The sequence below is a fragment of the Lycorma delicatula genome, chromosome 6 (assembly GCF_047948215.1).
Source record: "Lycorma delicatula isolate Av1 chromosome 6, ASM4794821v1, whole genome shotgun sequence".
NCBI lineage: Eukaryota > Metazoa > Arthropoda > Insecta > Hemiptera > Fulgoridae > Lycorma > Lycorma delicatula.
The window spans coordinates 40,426,335-40,446,637 of record NC_134460.1 but is presented as its reverse complement, the minus strand read 5'-3'; the positions used below and the strand labels follow the sequence as shown (position 1 = coordinate 40,446,637).

Here is a 20,303-nt window from a genome sequence, read left to right as displayed (position 1 = left end):
GTTCGAACATGACGCTCTCACAGAGAATATTATACAAGCATTTCAAATTACAAAGAGCACGTACAAGTCCCAACCTAATGTTGGGACTTGTAAATTGCTCGTTTATACACTTCATACATGCATACCCGTCAGTATCAACGCAACTAAATAATTTTAATTAGGTGTCATTTGATTGGTGTTGGGGAGGTCGCGAAATATTCATTATATATTTTTTTTTAATTTTTTGAGGGTCGTGGTGTTAAATAGATTGAGAATCGCTGACTTAGACTAATGATATCCAGTTCCTGTAGTGTAAGAGAAGGTATCACTCATAGGGCTGAATATCACTTGCATTTTATAGGCTTGATATACTGATGTGCTCAGTGAAGGTCATGGAAAATTACTTCATTCCTATTTTTCCTTTGAGAGCCTGGTATGATGTGTATGTTATTCTTGTAAATTGCTATATGGTTTTAGGGAGAGCTTAAGGATAACCTACCTTAGTGGTAATCTACACGTGTTATGGTTATGATATGAAAATGAATTTCCAACAAGAATTTTTTAATTTTATACTTAGAAAAATAAAATTCAAACTTAGTACCTATTTACGAAAGCGTGTTTGTGCGTTTGTGCACACATGTGTATATGTGTGTGATTGATCTGTATTTTAATTTTGTAATACTTTTTAATTTACTTAGTGTTGACGTAATAAAATATATTATCACCCATTATTATATATTTTAGTATTTATTTGATCAGGTAGAGGAAACAATAAAAAAAAAAACGTATTCAAGCACAATAAGGCTATTATTCATTCTTGGGCTACAAATCTGGCCTATTAACCATACTGCAGTACATCTTAATAAAACTCATAATTTGTATTGTGACGTCAGAAGAATAAATGACAAAGAGGAAGATAAGGCGGCGCTACGGTATGAAAAAAGATAGAGCGAGAAAGTGGTAGGGAGAAGTTCATTGACGGATGATAGCAACTAAAAAGTAAACGTTTGTTACTCGCCAGCCTTCTTATCTTTCAGTTTCTGTCACTTGTCTTGAACGCGCAGTTAAGTTGTCGTGTGTTTTCCTGTGTTCTTATTAAATTGACTTTTATATTGATGGTAGTCAGAATAGTCTGTTGGTTGAAGTCACTAGTTGGAATAGATATCTTTTTTTTTCTTTACTTTGTGTTATAAAATAATTATATAATTATTTTGTAAATAGTTTTTAACCTCTGGAATAAATCAACTTATTTAACGTGAGTAATTCAGAATACAATCTATTCTTCATATTTCACTACTTTTTTTTTTTTTTTTTTTTTTTTTGTTAAATTGCGTTATTTTGTGAATTTATAGAATTACTTGTTACTAGAGTGAAATAATGTTTGTAAGCTTAAAATATTTTATATTTTAAGACTCTTATGAGTTAATTATTAAAAAAACATCATGTTAAAAAAAAATTTAATTTTTTTTCTAAAATGAAAAAGTTCGACTACCATTGGGTCTGTGGCTCTGCGATCCATTACGTAGGTTCCAAGTTCTAGTCCCCATCAGGTTTGGCATTGTTTTACATGATACATATAAATATTCCGACTTTGAAGCCTTAAAGCTACTTGTAGTAAATTAATTAAAAGCTAGGGTAGCTTCACCGTAACAAAAGCCATACGGAATTAAATCCTCAACAGATTATAGTAGGTAAAACTAATTTTATGTTTGATAAATGACAGTTATGTAATGTTTCAATAAGAATGTAACGCTATTATGTAGGAAAAAACTGACAAAAAAGCTGTGATAATTTTTTCGCATCGGTTATTTATTCTTACATAGTAAAAAAATAATGATATATAAAAATAAACTGAAAAAAAATCTTTTTTTAATTGATATATTTAAACTTTGATCGCTCCCTACCCACAATATTTTCCCAAACTATTTCTGGGGTCACTTGCAATTCTATTATGCCTAGGAAGAAATTTAAAAAATCGGTTAAAAATAAGTTATAAATAAAAATCTGATGTGGGCACCAGATGATTTCCTTGTACGCCTATTAAATTACATAAAAATACTTTTTTAAGATGAAAAGTACATAAAATTTTATTTCATTAGTAACTTTTGGTATTTTTTCTTTTTTTTATCGTAAAACTTTTTTACAATGATAGGTTAATAATTATTAATAAATCAATATATTTAAATTAAAAAAAAAGGAGAGGAAGTCTGATTCGAACCGATGTGCCTTCCCCTAAGATCCTAATATTTCATTAATTAAAAGTTTATTTGGCTATAACTCTGGAACCAATGAAAATAAATACCACTTATGATATATCGTTGAAAAGCTCTCAATGAGGGCTTATTGTTGCATTTAAGAAAAAGTCCAAAATCCAATTTTTTGGGAATTTGAGCTTTTTTGTACACTTATGGTTCAGCCGATTTGCAACCAAAAGGGGAGGTGAACAATTACATGTTACTACAGTCCTAAATCCAAAATTTCAACATCCTATGGCTAATCGATTTTTGAGTTATGCGAGATACGTACTTACTTAAGTATGGTCGTTTCGCCGAAACTAGTCAAAATGGATTCAGGGATGGTCAAAATAAATATTTCCGTTGAAATCTGAAAACCGAAGATTTTCGCGATTAAAATACTTCCTTATACAAAGTACAATGAAGTAAAAATTTAGTTTTCTTTATCAATTTTCTGGGAAGGGAGAATTGCACATACGGCAACATTATCTTACCATTAAAAAAAAAATTTGCCCGAAATCAGTATATTTAAATCGATTTTCACATCAAATTATTTAAATCCATAAGAGATTTTGCATGGTAAGATAATCTTGCACGCACGTACAAGATTATCTTACCATGCAAAATTATCTTACATCTTACATACAAGATTATCTTGAGTTTAATATAAAGTGTGGTTATGTTTGCAAGATGATAAAAACGTTACCCCAAAAAACTATCTACCCCACCCCCTTTAGATTTTGGCCTCAAAATTTTGCCAACAGTCATGTGTCTTATAAATCGGTTTTTATTATTTTTTTTAAACTCCCCCAAGACGACCAGCCCACGCTAAAGAGCTTAACACAGTCGCCTCAGGGTTTCATGGCAGCGCAGTCTGCCCTCCCTAGCTCGTCCGTACTCGGACATCGGGGTTTCTCGTGCCTCCTCGAAAACATACTAATCACCTCTTCCGGTGATCAGAATTTTTCTCCGCAGAGAGTACCCTTCCAGTCCCTATTGTACCTGATCAAGACATACATTTCGTTTGTCCTTCACAGTTACGTGTCCCCCCATGCACACCTCGAGGGTCCCCCATGCCATCATCGGGGAGCTTCGACCCACCCACTCTTGCGCGTGAGTAGGCCCGAACACCCTAGGCATAGAGGCTGCCTGCCTGGCCCCTACACGCATCAGATGGACTAGTATCTGTCCTCGATCACCCACGCATTCCCATGACCCCTCATTACTTGTTGCGCCATGCCTCCTTCACCGTCAGCGGTAGAGCACCGCACACAGTATCCCCCATAAATCGGTTTATCTTGTTAAAAGTTATTAAACTTTAAACAATCAAACATATGTCCTACGTACGTACGGACGAACATTACCTCCGTCTTTTTTTATTATTTGGGGACCCTGGGTCATGAAATTCAAGAAATGCAAAAAAAAAACGCATACTCAATTTTTTGACTGATTACCATACTTTACTTCTTGTAGCATAGCTCTAGAGCTGTGATTCCAGGAAAATAAAAATTACAGTATTCGGATTTATCCGTAAATAAATAAAATTTTGATATAACTAGATTTTCACTCCTTATATTCAAGCTGAGTAAAATGAAAAATATTCACAAACGAGTTTTGAATTTGTATAAGTGTTTATATGTGCGTGCGCGCGCGAGTGTGTTACAGTAATTCTTACTTAGAGAATTTGCTGGAGATGATTTTATGATTTGTAGTAGATGAAAAAATTGCAAGCCGAAACAGATAATCATCCAACTCGGAATTTTTAGTCTATCTGTTAATTACTCTGCCAACTGATTTACCAGTGCAATATTTATTTCCATTAAATTAAAATAATAAATCTTTCAAAAGGATCCATGAAAATTATTTTCAAAATTCTAAAAGTTAGTACAGTTTTCTTTTAACAGTTATATCATTTTTTTTTTTTTAATTTCATCGTCAACCTCAGGAATTAGATCCTAGAGTAGTTCCACCCATTGTAGCCTCGGTTTTTCCCATCTCCATTATTATAATTAAGCTTAAGCAAGTATAACCTATCATCATACATCCTTTCTACATGAGTCAACGTATTACCTCTGTATAATTTAAAGATATCATTTGCGGCTGATACATGAAGCATATTTCTAATACTGTCGTCATTTCTTTTTTTTCTAATCTTATTATTACTTTTACTCTTTTGAGAAAACTCATTTTAACCATCTGAATTTGATTTTTGTCTTTTTTTACATTGTCCAAAATCTGTAAATAAGATTAGGTAGACCATACTTTGTAAAAGCTTCATTATGGTATCGAGTTGAACCTTATTTTCTAAATTTCTGATAATTTCTTTGAAAATCCAGAAAATATGTGGGTCTTATTTTTTTTCTTTACTAAAACTTCCTCAGATAAGTACTACTTGGCTCTTCACTTGTTTTTACCCTTTGCGTCCTCCTTTGCTTGAACAAAACTACTTTCTCTCATCATGTCTAGCAACATAATTCTCTTTATTCTTCTCCTCTTCTATTTTCCCTTTTTGTGATTCCTCTCTGAAAACATTTCCTTCTCAATATATGTTTCTCTTTTTTATATCAAAAACACTTTCCTTTTTTTAATATCTTTCAACAGATATTTCCTTCCCACCACTCGCCTCGCTTCTTCACCAAACATAGGATGAAGAGGTGAGATGAAGTTCACCACTTCATTTGTTACACTGTCACTCCATTTTATTCTAGCCATAACCAATTTCAAAAGCTTTAACATTTTTCCTTTCTTTCTTGATAACCTATATTTATTCCCAATACATCACTATATTCCAAACAAAACATATTGTGGACCTCGTTTCTTTTTATTTATTTATTACCATTTTCTTCTTTTTTTTATCTTATCAGTATCAAAATTCACTAAATTTGAAATCTTGCATCCGAAATAAGCAAAACATGTTACTGATTCTAAAATATTTTTCTTATAAGTATTTCTTTTTTTTTCTGTTTAGCCTCCGGTAACTACCGTTTAGATAATACTTTAGAGGATGAATGAGGATGATATGTATGAGTGTGAATGAAGTGTAGTCTTGTACATTCTCAGTTCGACCATACCTGAGATGTGTGGTTAATTGAAACCCAACCACCAAAGAACACCGGTATCCACGATCTAGTATTCAAGTCCGTGTAAAAATAGCTGGCTTTACTAGGACTTGAAAGCTGGAACTCTCGACTTCCAAATCAGCTGATTTGGGAAGACGCGTTCACCACTTAGACAAACCCGGTGGGTTTATAAGTATTTCTGATTTAACGGAACGGAACGCAAGAATGGCGGGAGTTTAAATATTTCTCCCTACAGATCGCAGAGCCTGGACAATGTCCCTTGCTGCTGTATCTTTCTATTATCGGGCGGATTTCATCAGTTATTTAGTGGCGGTTATAAATTTTAAGTTTTATTTATGGTCGGGACTTCTGATTTAAGACGGTCATTACCTAAAGGTACTTAAACATTTATTATACTTACGAAAATTTAGCAGTCATAATTTTTTTGTAATCTTTAAAAATTTATATAAGTAACCGTAGTTCGTCTCAGACTCACTCAAGACAACCAGGTCATCAGCAAATAGAAGGGAACTAATAAGAATAACTTGAATACTAAAAATGTAGATTTTGTTTTTTAAATTTAACAATTAAAGTAGGTATTTTATAATTTTAATTACAAAGATATTTACGAATATTTTTTTCTAAATATTTGTAAAAATTTTTTATTCGAGTTTATATTACCTCATAATAACATATATAATATGTAGGTTATTTGTAGGTAGCAGTAGCAGTGGTAGTAGAATTGGCAGTAATTAATAAACTGGCTATAAGGTAATAAAATTCCTCTAAATTTTATGTAACAAGGGCGTTATAAGGTTGTAAATGTATGTTGTAATGATGCTGCTTGTTTAAATATGTAGAAATAACAAAATTTAATGTTTTTAAGTTTTGAGTTGAAACATAATCTACACGACTAAATTTTAATGAAAAATAACTTGAACAAATTTATAAAATTTATAAAAAAAAAATAATGAATAAATGAAACAATTAATTACTTTTTTCGTAGCCAAAACGTTACTATTGTGATTAATTAAATCGTGGTTATCCGAAATTAGATAATTACAATAGTTTTTTTTTTTTTTAATATGTCACCTTAAACTAAACGTACTAAAGCATATTAAATTATATAAATATAATATAATCTTTATATATTTCTAAATCTTAATCTTTATATATTTATAAAGATACCACAGTATCACACTTATAATTTTTGGTCCCTTGCACAAGATGTAATTGTTTCGTAAACTATTTATGCTGATGTGTGTTGTGTTTTTTGTTATGATTCAACGCATAAAAATGAAATGAGCTTATAAAATTATTAAAGGAAACCTTTCGTGCTGTTATTTTCAACATTAAAAATATTTTCTGTACTGAAATTATTGTTCTCATTCTTTTATGGTTTAATGAAAAATTCTGTAAACATTCAATGAAATTCATAGATACAGTATATTTCCTTAGACGAAAGAAATGGAAGAATCAGAATGACCAGGCATGAGCAAACATTTTTTTCAAATTTTATCTTTAAATTTAAAAAAGAAAAATCCGAAATATTCACTTATCTTGGTTTCAACAATAAATGTTTAGATGCAATTAGGAGAAAAACTGTGTTTCTTTTTAAATTTATGAATATAGTTGTGTCTCCGTAACTTCATAATGCTGAAATAATTTTCATTAAATATGTATCAGTTTTTACTTCCTTGTAAAGGAAGTATTGTGATCGCGAAAAATTTCGGTTTACATATTTCAACGGAAATATCCATTTTGACCATCCCTGAATACATTTTGACTACTTTGAGCGTGACGTCTATGTATGTATGTCGCATAACTCAAAAACGATTAGCCGTAAAATGTTGAAATTTTGGATTTAGGACTGTTGTAACATCTAGTTGCGCACCTCCCTTTTTGATTCCAATTGACTGGACCAAAAGTGTCCAAAAAAGCTCAAACTCCAAAAGATTTGGATTTTGGACTTTTAACTGCAGTAATAAGCCCTCTTTTAGTGCTTTTCAACGATATATCATAAAGGGGTCCTTATTTTAATTGGTTTACATCCATAAAATATTTTAATTAATGAAATATTTGAATCTTACAAGGGGAAGGCACATCGATTCGAATCACACTTCATCTTTTTTTTTGTAACTTTTTTTTAAATTTAAATGTATTGATTTATTAATAATTATTAACCACTCATTGTAAAACGTTTTTAAGATGAATAATAATTAAATAATAAAAAAATAAAAAAAATATCAGAAGTTATTAATGAAATAAAATTTGATGTTTTTCATTTAAAAAAAAAAAATGTGTATATGTAATTTAATAGGCGTTCAAGGAAATCATGTGGTGTCCATCAGATTTTTTTTTGTTTTAACAATGTGAGGAGGAATGCTGCGAATATGACGATTTGATCGAAATTTCATTACGAACAGCAGGCCATTATTTCTATAAAGGCAAAAACATAAACTGATTGAATTAAGTAGTAGAGATATCAAATAAAACTGCGTTATATTGTACTGAGCCTGATAGAAAGATTTCCAGTAACCTATATACATATGAATATGTATATATATATATATATCATTACTGCTTGATTTGAGATTTCTTTTTCTACATAATAGTACAGTTGGCTTCATGCATCCTTTCCATTATTAACACCTAAATAACTAAACCTTTTCTTCTATTTGTTTTATTACTCCTAGATATAAATTAAAAAATTAGAGGAGCTAAATTCTTGTCTCATTCTGGGTTTTTTGTACAGCTTGTCTTTCGTTATTTTTTTACTTTTATTGTGATTACAGTAGTGACAGCATTATATTTCCTGAATACAGCAAAAATGATAAAAAAAACTGTTTCTTCTCTACTTGCTTAAAAAAAGATTCCATATTGCTAAATATTTTTACAAGATTTATAAATATAGTTACGTAACTTTGTTGTTCTTATTCAACCTGCCTTTAATATTAGAAATTATTTACTCATATGAATGATATGTTGATACAATTTAGTAAAATAAATTGTATTGTTGCATTATGTCATCTGTCCTTTTTTTTTAAACTTGTATGCATTTGTAAAAGCATATTTACAATTTTACACATAAATAGACGTATTAACATTTATGTTAATATCTGTACAGTTTTGCGAAAGAAATAGTGTTGTTATATATCAAATTAAATATAAACTTGAATTAAAATTATGATTATATGTTAGACATATTTTTAATCATTAAATCCCAGGGTCAATGTAGCTTACTACTTGAAACCTGTTTTATACACGCCTCCATTGCTTGTTACTTCTGTCTCATTAGTCCCAAATTTAAATTTAAAATAAATTATAGACAATTTTTATCGTGCTACAATTGTATACCAGTATGAAGCTACTTCAGAGTTATTATTCATTATTTTTATTATTATTATTATTATTATTATTACTTAAGGTAAATAACTGTTTATTTATGACCTAATGATTTTACTCTTTATTGTTATCATTTTATTAATATTCAAGGAGGTATAAGTTTTGGGTGGGACTTTTTCTGTATGATCGCTCATTTTTGCTTTAATGCTTCCAGAATATAATTAGGAATGATTATTTCGTCATGCGCCAGTTGAAAAAGGTGTGCTTAGATTTTGATTAAACAAAATGTAAAAAACAAAATCACAAAAATATTCATTTCTTTCTACTATTTCCCTAGATAACTAGATAACAGTTCATTTTAGAGAAAAGATCGAGAGAGAGAGAGAGAGAAAAGGTTTTTCTCTCTCTCTCCTTGAAATAGGAGAGACTACGGAAATTTTCAGATATATTTGCAATTTTTACAAAATTATTGTTCTTTTTTTTAGATTGATATCTTTTAAGTTAAAAAATTCAGATATCATACTGGCAAACGCAAATTATTGCTGAATATCGCTATATTAATTTATCTAAACAAATAAATAAATAATAATTTATTCCAAAACTTGCACAGTGGTGTTCAATTTTTTTTCCGTTATATCTCCCTAGATAATTAATGAATCGAAATTTGTTTTTTTTAAAGAAACGTCTTTCCGAGTACTTTTAAGCTGTATTTTTAAAATTAATTTAGATAAAAATTCATGTAGATATTCAATTAGTTTAAAAGTACAAATTTGCAAAATATAAACCAAAAAAAAAATCGAAAATTGCAAAATATTAACCTAAAGAAGTTAAAATTACGTAAATTGTCTGTTTGCTATTACAGCAACACAATCAAATTAATGTATTCATTTTTTTTTTAAATAGACAAATGTTTTATTTAATAAATTATTAAATACTGTTAAGAATATTTTTTTTTCTCTTCAGTCATTTGACTGGTTTGATGCAGCTCTCCAAGGTTCCCTATCTAGTGCCAGTCGTTTCATTTCAGTATACCCTCTACATCCTACATCCCCAAGAATTTGTTTTACATATTCCAAACGTGGCCTGCCTACACAATTTTTCCCTTCTACCTGTCCACATTCAGTGGTCCATCTTTGTTATTTCTACTACATTTCATTACTTTTGTTTTCTTCTTGTTTATTTTCATGCGATAGTTCTTGCGTAGGACTTCATCTATGTCGTTCATTGTTTCTTCTAAATCCTTTTTACTCTCGGCTAGAATTACTATATCATCAGCAAATCGTAGCATCTTTATCTTTTCACCTTGTACTGTTACTCCGAATCTAAATTGTTTTTTAACATCATTAACTGCTAGTTCCATGTAAAGATTAAAAAGTAACGGAGATAGGGAACATCCTTGTCGGACTCCCTTTCTTATTACGGCTTCTTTCTTATGTTCTTCAATTGTTACTGTTGCTGTTTGGTTCCAGTACATGTTAGCAATTGTTCTTCTATTTCTCTATTTGAACCCTAATTTTTTTAAAATGCTGAACATTTTATTCCAGTCTACGTTATTGAATGCCTTTTCTAGGTCTATAAACGCCAAGTATGTTGGTTTGTTTTTCTTTAATCTTACTTCTACTATTAATCTGAGGCCTAAAATTGCTTCTCTAGTCCCTATACTTTTCCTAATACCAAATTGGTCTTCTCCTAACACTTCCTCCACTCTCCTCTCAATTCTTCTGTATAGAATTCTAGTTAAGATTTTTGATGCATGACTAGTTAAACTAATTGTTCTGTATTCTTCACATTTATCTGCCCCTGCTTTCTTTGGTATCATTACTATAACACTTTTTTTGAAGTCTGACGGAAATTCCCCCTTTTCATAAATAAGAATATTAATACTACATAAAAATAAAACTTAATGTATACATAGACAGTGTTTCAGGAAATTATTTTCATAGTTAAACGGCGTCTTCTTCTCATTAAAAAAATGAAAAAGGATTACACAAATTTAGGTCTGAAAACGCTTTATTTTTGAGTAACAGCTAGCGAATGATTTTGCCCAGATTTTTGTTCTAAAAGTTAAGTAATGTTTTACCAAAACTATGTAGTCACAAATTACTGAGAAAAATTAGCGGGTTTGTATCAATCTAAAAAAAAAAATTGAATTAATATTTGCTAGAATTGTGTTTTCAGTACGTTCCAAGAAAATTGTGTTGTGATAAAACTCAAAAATATTGTATCGACTTTTTAGGTTTAATGTAAATTTACTTTGTTAAGTTACCTACAACCAAATAAAACTTAAAGACAGATGTTTTTGTACAGAATTTAATTTTGAGGAAATCTATGAACTGAAATTTTCAAATAGTTTTTTTTGTGTTTAATTTTCAATAAAAAAATTAGTTTTATACATTTCATTCGATTTTTTTTAGAGAGTTTAATTATATTAACTTCCTGAAACACTCTGTATATAATATTAATATTTATGCAGTTTAATTTACTATTTTGATTTTGTATCCCTTTTAACCAAGAAAATCAAATTTAAAACTTTTATGCTGGAATATTTAGAAACAATGTCAATTTTCATGTTTCATAAATTATTTTGTGTTACTCAATATATACCTTAAATTTACGACTTTTTTTAACCCCATCATCTAATTCTAAAGCAACAGTTCAACCCTTGATCTTAAAATTATTACAGTATGAATTAAAATCTACTTGAAAAATTTAGAAATACATTTAAATCCGATTAGCAATTCGTCTTCTAGACAACAGCCAATACATTTTACAAATTACAATATTTAAAAATAATCGATTTACCACCGAAATTATTCAATCTAAAAATTAATCAATTCATTAATTGATATAATAAATTAATTAATATAATTAATTTCATTAGTGATAAACATGAACGGATTTAAGTTAAGTCATGTTGTTATGAAGCGTACAAGATATAATTTCGCTTTATTGTCATCATAAATAAACTTTTTTATCTTTGTGTAGCACCGAATAATTGAAAATCTTCATAAGTTCATTATCATGATTACCAAAATTATGTAACCCAGTAAGAATATGATTTTAATTTCAAGTTTTACGAGTTTCGACGTAAAACGTCTTTAAAATCACACTGAAACATACGGGTACCAGAACAGAAATAAGTAGCGTAACGAAAATGTCTATTTAGTCCTGCCTTAATAACTCCCTAATTTTTAGTCCCAGAAACGTATATACGGTGTCATTTTATAACTTACACGGTCAGCTCGCCGATACGACTTTGAGTCTGCGTCACTTATGAGCGGGTTGGCGGGGAGGAGGCACAGCGCAGATCGGCCAAAACTGGCGCTCTCGCTCATTTTCATTCAGTGTAACTCACGAGTTAGACGTGATAGCGCAGTGATTTGTGAGTTTATGTTTAGATTTTGTCGAGATAAATCGATTTAAGTAATAAGAAGTGTGTATTTTGGATGGACAATATTTATGTGTAAATAATTAAAGTAAACTTGTAAAAAAGAATAAAAATTCAATATGTTAGTCTTAACCCGCCAAAATCAAGCCGGAAATATAAATTACGCATATTGTTGGAAAGGGGAGGTTATAGATCACGTATAGGTACCCTAATGTACGGTGCCGAGCGAGCGAGACTGTTTCGGGAGCAAAGTATACTGTTTCGCAAAGTTGGCACGGCGCGCTCAGTGAACGAAGCCGGCGGCGCGAGCACCTCTACCGCTGCTTATTATGCCTTATGTCTCTTACTTCATATATTATAGACCAATATTGAACAAAATTACCGTCGAATATTATTCGAATTAAATATCATGTGCCATTTCGTGTCTGTTTTATATTAAAATTAAATTTAGTAGGCAGTCAGTATCTCGTTTTATTTCAATCCAATACACTAAAAGTGACTCGCTGACATAAAGACCGACAAGTTGATCTGTAGAATTGGCCAAATGAAGAAACTAAAATTTTTCATTGGAGACTTTCAGTTTTGCTAAAAGAAGTACGATGATGGCTCTCCCATTTAACTCTACAAATAAATTGGTCGGTCTGTAGCTCATAGGAACTTCATCTAAGGTCTGTAACGTTACACGTTAAACCAACGGACGTCCGCTCCGACACAGCCCCACCCGATTTTTACATTATTATTGGTACTTATATTACATTTCTTTGTAATAATCAACCATTTAATATATATAATAATTTAATAATATATAATTTAGTATATAATAATCTAAGTTCACAGTTGTTGAACTTGACATTATTTTTTTTATTTTAATCCTTTCTGGAATCGAGGATTATTTTTAACACTTGACATTTATTACAAAAATATGTAAAGGATGAATACGTCATCTTATATTAAGAGTTTTTTTTTATATATAATCTTACTGGTTCTTTTATGAAATAATACACTGAGGTTCTTTAAACTATAAAGTAACTACATATTTATTTCATATTTTTAACCTCTAATGCAGGCTATTAATAACGCTTTATTCGGTTTATTACTTTTTTTTATTAAATACCATGATAGATTTTACTTTCTCTGCGAATATAACCAGAGTAGCTATATTTAAGGGGAAAATATAGTGATCAAATCAAAAATGAGGATTTTTTCAGATATTTACTTTATAGATTTTTAACTAGCCCATCTAGAATAAAAAAAAATATATGCACCTATGTATGTGTGTACGTATGTATATATGTATGTTGCACTGCTTTTGTCCTTATATCTCAGAATTGACCGAACAGATTTTCTTCAGATTTGGTTCAAATATTTTTATAAATGGGGCACTAATCGTATTAACCTTTTTCAAAATTTGTTAACAGGGTGAATGATATCGTGAAAAAAACCAATATCGATTTTCATTAGAGGCATTTTAGAGAAAATTTTATTAAATCATATTTGTTACTTACATTGCAACCATAACTAATCCAAAAAAATATGTTTCAAAAAAATCTTCTCTTACCTCTTAAAATTTAAATATACGTTTTTTGTTATTTTTCGTTAACGCCCTTCGGTATAATCTTTTTTCAAAACTTTTTTTGTAAATTATACTTCATATAGAACTATCAAGAAATGTCTACATTATTTTTTAATTATAAATCTCAGACTTTAAATGCAAGAACGTTTTTTGAAAATTTTCTTTTTCTAATATTAGCCCCTGTTGAAGGGAGTGTTAGATATAAAAGGAGAAAGATATAAAGAAGGGAGATATTAATCTTAATAAAGTCATTTTATATTTTTAGAAAAGTTATCTTAAAACAAATACACAAATGCAATTAATGCAAATTATCAGATTAAAAAGTTAACGAAGGTCATTAGGTCATTCTATAAAATAACGAAATTTTTTCTTTATTATTATAAAATATAAATAACAAACTAATACTGGCATTTAAATGGTTTTTACTTTCCCGTCTAACGCTATAGCTATAGAAGAGAAATTATTGTAATCGGTCCAATTTAGGCATATGCTGTTTCCACCGGATCTTGAGGTTTTGACACCTAAGGAACCCAAAAAACAAAAAACCGGATGGGATATTTTCCGGATGTTCGTATGTACATTTGTGTGTTCGGTGTCGCACTCAAAACCACTTATATATCCAGAACTACAGTACCGATTTTGACTAAATTTGGTCAGATTACTTATATATATGGGGCATTAATTCCATTAAATTTTCAACTTAAAAGGTCAAAGGGGGTGAGGCTGTAGAGCAAAGATTCTACCTCAGGATCTCGAAATTTCACCTAATTATATTTTTTCTAGGTCTTATTTTTCTTAGGAACATTTTTCAACAATTAAAAAATAATATTTGCAAAAAAAATTAGCAAAATCGCATCCCCATCCCAAAAAATGCTAGAAATAAACTAGTGCTAAATGGGTATACTGCGTCAATAGTACCCCCTTCACACCAAAGAGCGCTACTGCAGCACTAATAAAATGTATCTGTTTGCGCGCGAGTTTTAGTTAGAATCACTGAATTAAATAAACAAAAAATATTATATTTAAATAAAATGATAAATATTTTAAATTAAGTTGTGTGTATGTAAGCCGTGCATCAGAAAAAAAGCCGCGTGACTTTTTAAGTAAGTCACGCGGCTATAGGAATATATTTATAGGAAAGTCCTATAACTGTGGTGTCAGCTTTTTTTTATCAATTGTTCGTTTTTGTTGTCGTTTCATTGGTAAATAAACACTATAAACACTGAATAATAAAAATTAGACTGTTTCTGACTAAATAGAAACCATTAAGTCGAATTTTAAGAATTTTCAATACTTTGAAAAAGGGAAGCTAACAAAATCCAACATTCATTGAAATAATTAGTTTTTTTTTTTTTTTTTTTTATAAAAATTGGTTCAGAATTTAAATTGAGAAGAATTTTTATAAAATAATTAGATATGCCAGTGATTCCCAAACTGTGCGCCGCGGCGCCCCAGGGAGCCGCGAAATATTGTAAAAGCTTCATAATTAATTGAACGAAGACATTTATAATTAATGTTAATAAAGTAAAAAAATGATGAAGATACATAAGTTTTAATTATTTTTATCTTACTTACGAGTAGTCATAATTTTACTTAGGATAGGGCGCCATGGAAAAATTTTAATTGAAAAAGAGCGCCGCGACTCGGAAAAGTTTGGGAACCACCGAGATATGCAACAACTTTCAACAGAAGTTTTTACATAAAGAAGACTTCGAGGAAGAGGTAAAATATTTTCAAGTTCCTTTTAACTTTTAAATAAGTAAAAATAACTATATTACCAACAGAATTTGATAGTCTATGGATCTGAAAATTTAATAGATTAAAGTAAAAAAAGTATATGAACATTTTTGAAATATAGTTGTATAGGAGAATAGCCGAAAGAAGAGACAATAAATGGACAATATTAGAAATAAGATGATAATTGCAAAGATTAGGAAATTAGGAAAAGCGTCTGGCTGAGGAAAAACAAGTGATTTTTTTTTGTTAAATAATAATTGTATATCTTATTTACAATGTACAAGTCAAAGAAAATTCTGTTCTTTGAAGAAACAAAATTTATTAAAATATCAAAAGGAAAATATAATATATACATTTAAAACCGGATTATTTAGGAGGAAAAGAATTCTCTTTCAAAAGTTGGGAAGGGAAGAAGGTTTAGAATTAAAAACAAAATCAAAATAAAAATGTGGTACATGAAAAAGTCTTAGTAAAATTTCAAATTTCTTCGATAACTGGAAGAAAACGTTAAATGAAGGAAAGTGATCAAAGAAAAATAATAAAAATAAGTAGTATCAACGGTTTTATGACAATGTAATGCACACTGGTTTATTAAAATACGGATAGTTGAAAAAGTGGCGCAACCTTATGGAAGAATATTTCCTTTTTTTTGTTGCTGGTTTAATTAGGAAAAATTGAAGAAAAATGTACAGCAGATTCACTGTCTCCCAATATATTAGATGTGCCAGTTATGCCGAGACCCAGAAAGCCTTCACAAAAAAGTGTGGTGTGAATGCACCAAACAAGTTCTTCATCAAGCGGCTGTACAAAACGTTCTAAGAGACAGGGAATTTGGCAGATGCAGCCAAAAGTGGTCGACTGAAAGTGCTAACGCTATAAAAGTTTCATGCATATCTGTTCTGGTCTTCCACTGGTAATATCCACATGGCACTGCGCAAGTGTTTGAGATGTATCCATTCAGAATTGCTGTTGTTCACGAGTTATTACCTACCTGCAGACGTGGAAAACGTGTAACTTTCTGTTAGCATTTCATGTCATCTGTAACGCCAGATAGAAAAGAACTCGATGATCGGTTTTGGTCTGACGAGGTAAGCTTCTACCTTGATGAATGCACAGAATTCACGCATTTGGTGTACGGAAAATCCACCAGCTGCACGAGTTTCCTCTACACGGACAAAAACTGGGTGTTTGATGCAAAATTTCACATAGGCGAATCTTCATCACATTATTTCATGGCACAGTGGACAATGAACGCTATAAACAGAAACTGCAACAGTTTGTAAACTCTATACCTGCACACCGGCTAGATTACACGTGGTTCAGCAAGACAGTGCTACGGCTCATATAGTACAATACTATAACTTTTTTGGATCAGTTTTTTCATGGAGAAGTGATTCCGAAGGGGTTGTGGCCCCCTCAATTTCCTGATTTATTCCCTCCTGACTTTTTCTTGTGGGAATATCTTAAGGATACTGCTTACAATACTCATTCTTACACCATTCCCAAATTGCAGAGCAAAATTGAACGATGTGTCGCTGCAATTCCTTAACAAACGTTACAACATGTGTTTATGAGCATATACAACGTCGTATTGAATTATATGAATCACATAATAGAGGACTTTTCAACAACTATTGTAACTTATTTATTTTCCCATTAGGTTACGTCACTTTTTGAACACTGTATATTATAAATAACTTAATGCTTACACTTGTTAAACAACAGTATTATTATTTTTTTTTTTTGTGGTTTTTTTCTGATGGAATGTGTTTAATTAGTCAATGTATTTTTTTCGTTTTCAAATTATTGTCAGATATTCTTTAATTTATTTTTATTATCTATTTTTGGACATCATATAATAATATGAAAATTATGTTTGTTATCTTTTGGATTATTATTATTTTATATTTTTTTATATTTTTTTTTAAATAGACAAATGTTTTATTTAATAAATTATTAAATACTGTTAAGAATATATTTTTTTTCTCTAACAATTCCCTAACAATTTGTTTTACATATTACAAACGTGGCCTGCCTACACAATTTTTCCCTTCTACCTGTCCTTCCAATATTAAAGCGACTATTCCAGTATGCCTTAGTATGTGGCCTATAAGTCTGTCTCTTCTTTTAACTATATTTTTTTCCAAATGCTTCTTTCTTCATCTACTTGCCGCAATACCTCTTCATTTGTCACTTTATCCACCCATCTGATTTTTAACATTCTCCTATAGCACCATCATTTCTTCTACCTCCATAATCTTTTCTCCTCCTATTTTCACATGTAGCTTCGTCTGTAAAAATTATAGCGTCTAAAAATGATTCGTTTTCACTTATTCTGTCCGACATTTCAATAGCGAAATTGTAACGTTTTACACCATCATCGGGTTTCAATTCCTGCAGTATCTGGATTTTATAAGCGTGTAATTTCAGTTTTTTACGTAAAACTTTGTGAACTGTTGATTTCGGAATACGTAATTCGACGCTTCGACGGGAGATGGACTTCCCAGGACTTCTAATTGCCGATTGTCTAATTAGTTCAACCGTTTCGTCTGATACACTTGGTCTGCTTGTTGATTTCTGTTTCTTAACCGATCCAGTTTCTTCGAATCGTTTGAACCGACGTGTTATGTTATTTGTGTGTGGTGGATCTCTTCCGAATTCACGTCGAAACGCACGTTGAACTAAAATTACGGATTTTATTTCAGCCATCAATAAAACAAACTTTGGTTTGTCTTTATCCGAGAACATAGTAACTCACTAAACTCACCGAAACAACAATACAAGAACTGTTGTTGTGGTTACAACTGCTGATGAACAAACTTTTGTGTTGGAGGCTTTCAGGGATACCAATATAACATCTAGAAATGTCCCTACAATCTTCCTATGAATTACTGAAACCGCACCATTCTTTTATGATAACTCTGTATAATACTATAAAATTGAATTTTGTGTACATGTTTATCTGTACTTACGTGTGTATACAAAGACTATTAGAATAATAATAAGTGGTGTAATATAATTAAAACTCCAATTACTACCTTCATTTTTATGAATCTATAATTATTATTAGTATTTTAAAATGTATTATTATTAAGTTGTATTCCGAATATATTTTTAATTTTGTCTCTTTTAATTTTTTTTTTTTTTTTTTTTTGAAGTTTTAGGGACATCGACTACTGTGGTCATTAGTCCCGCCCACAACAAAAAATTTAAAAAAAGGTACTATTCCTTCCCAGTAATAAATCACTAGCGACATAGTCAAAAGACTTGTCTTGACAATAAAAATAATCTAAAACACTGACTCGTCAGAGGTAAAACCCAAAATGGCAAGGGTGTAATTGTCCTTGCCACTTAAAAACTAGAAACCATTTCTTTCGAAACGTCAATTAATTCAAATCATCATTCCAAAACGTCAATATATAATTATATATAAGTTATGACAAGAGTGTAAAGAGCTCTTGTCACCTAATATCTTATATCAAAATAAACGTATATAAAACATATTTAAAAAATATATATCTATCTATGAATTATCTATAGAAATATAAAACAATTTTCGTTTAATTTCATCGCCTCGGTTTTCCTTTCGGCCATCCTTTTTTGTCCTTTTCTCCATCCTGCGAAGGGCCTCGATGTTGACATCCACTGTGTCAGAGTCCTCCGAGATGGAGTCTTCAGTTCCCCCGCCAAAAGTTTCGGAGGATCTCCTGCTCTCGGCGTCGGATGTCACCGGCTCCGCCGCAAACAAAAGTACATCGCAGTCCATATTAGATGCACTTACAGCTAAAGAACTGGGGCGGTCGATTGTCCCGCCCTTTCCGTTAACGGTCTCTGTGTTTTCGAAGGTTCAACTATTGGTTTCTTAAAATCCTCCTTTTCCAAAATCATGATTTCTATTTTCGCTCATTCCTCGGTGGGGGTTTATTACTTCCTGCACCTTTTCTTTGGTTGGTTCAGTTTTCTTATTGCTTTAATTGTTTAAACAGATTTCGGCTTTATTGTGCTATTTTCGACAGATCTATCTATGGGTAATATGCAAAGGCTTTATGCAGCTGTTCTATTGCACAAACAAAATAAATAAATTATTATTATTATTATATCATTTTATAAACATTGTATAAAGATAACTATTTCTATCCTGAACCAGTCTTCCAATTTTCTAGGTAACAATTTATTTTATTTTATATTTTACCGATTTTTTTTTTTTATTTTTTCTTATAAAAGTTTAATTTTAATTGTTCAATATTTTTGTACATTTTAAATTATATTTTGTTTTAAAACATTGTAGAAAAGTAATTTTACTTTTGTTTCTTCTTAAATTGTTATGCCATTCGTGTAACTTACACAATTATTGTATAATAATATATATATTATTATTATTCAAATATTGTGTTTTTCTGTAATTGAGTTATATTTAACTTTTGTTGATTACTAACATTAAGAAAATGTTAATTTTGTTAGACAGGCCTGTAAATAATTTATTCCGGCCTGACTAGAATATACAAATTAGTAAAATGGAAGAAATAAATTAATTTCTTCTTTTAGAAATTGCTTAGATAGAAAAAGATAATTTCTTTCAGTTGAACACGCTAACAAACAACCTTCGTAATTCAATAATAGAATAATTTTCATTGGATAAATATAAAAAATTTAATCAGTCTTTGATTTCATATGTTTTTCCTTTTAATTTTTTGAAAAATATCTAATTTTATTTTACTAAACAGAACTTTCTTTTATTTGTACAGTACAAATTTAAGCTTATTATTAATAATGGAACAACTTTTAATTCATTAAAACAAAATTCATTTCAGTAAATGAAATAATTCTTCTAACTTTTTCTACTTAAAAGTAGTTCAAAATCGTATTGCTCAATGAAAGGATCTGATAGAACAATTTTAAGTATACTAAAATTCCTGAAATGTTTTTATTAGGGAAGCCTGAATCTATCTTAAATGACTGTCCAGTTAAAAACTATCTCCTACGAAAAC

The 20,303-nt window shown here is 30.2% G+C and overlaps 1 protein-coding gene across 4 annotated transcripts in view; it reads left to right on the top strand.

Moving 5' to 3' along the window:
- Positions 1-1,012: 1,012 nt before the first annotated feature.
- Positions 1,013-20,303, top strand: part of axo (axotactin) — a 235,087-nt gene continuing 215,796 nt past the window's right edge. For 3 of the 4 annotated variants that reach the window (XR_012756891.1, XM_075369761.1, XM_075369760.1), the window contains exon 1: positions 1,014-1,234. The gene's annotated coding sequence lies outside the window, so the exon portion shown is untranslated. Of the gene's footprint in view, positions 1,235-20,303 lie in introns of all 4 variants that reach the window. The other variant, XM_075369763.1, reaches the window with a different exon arrangement.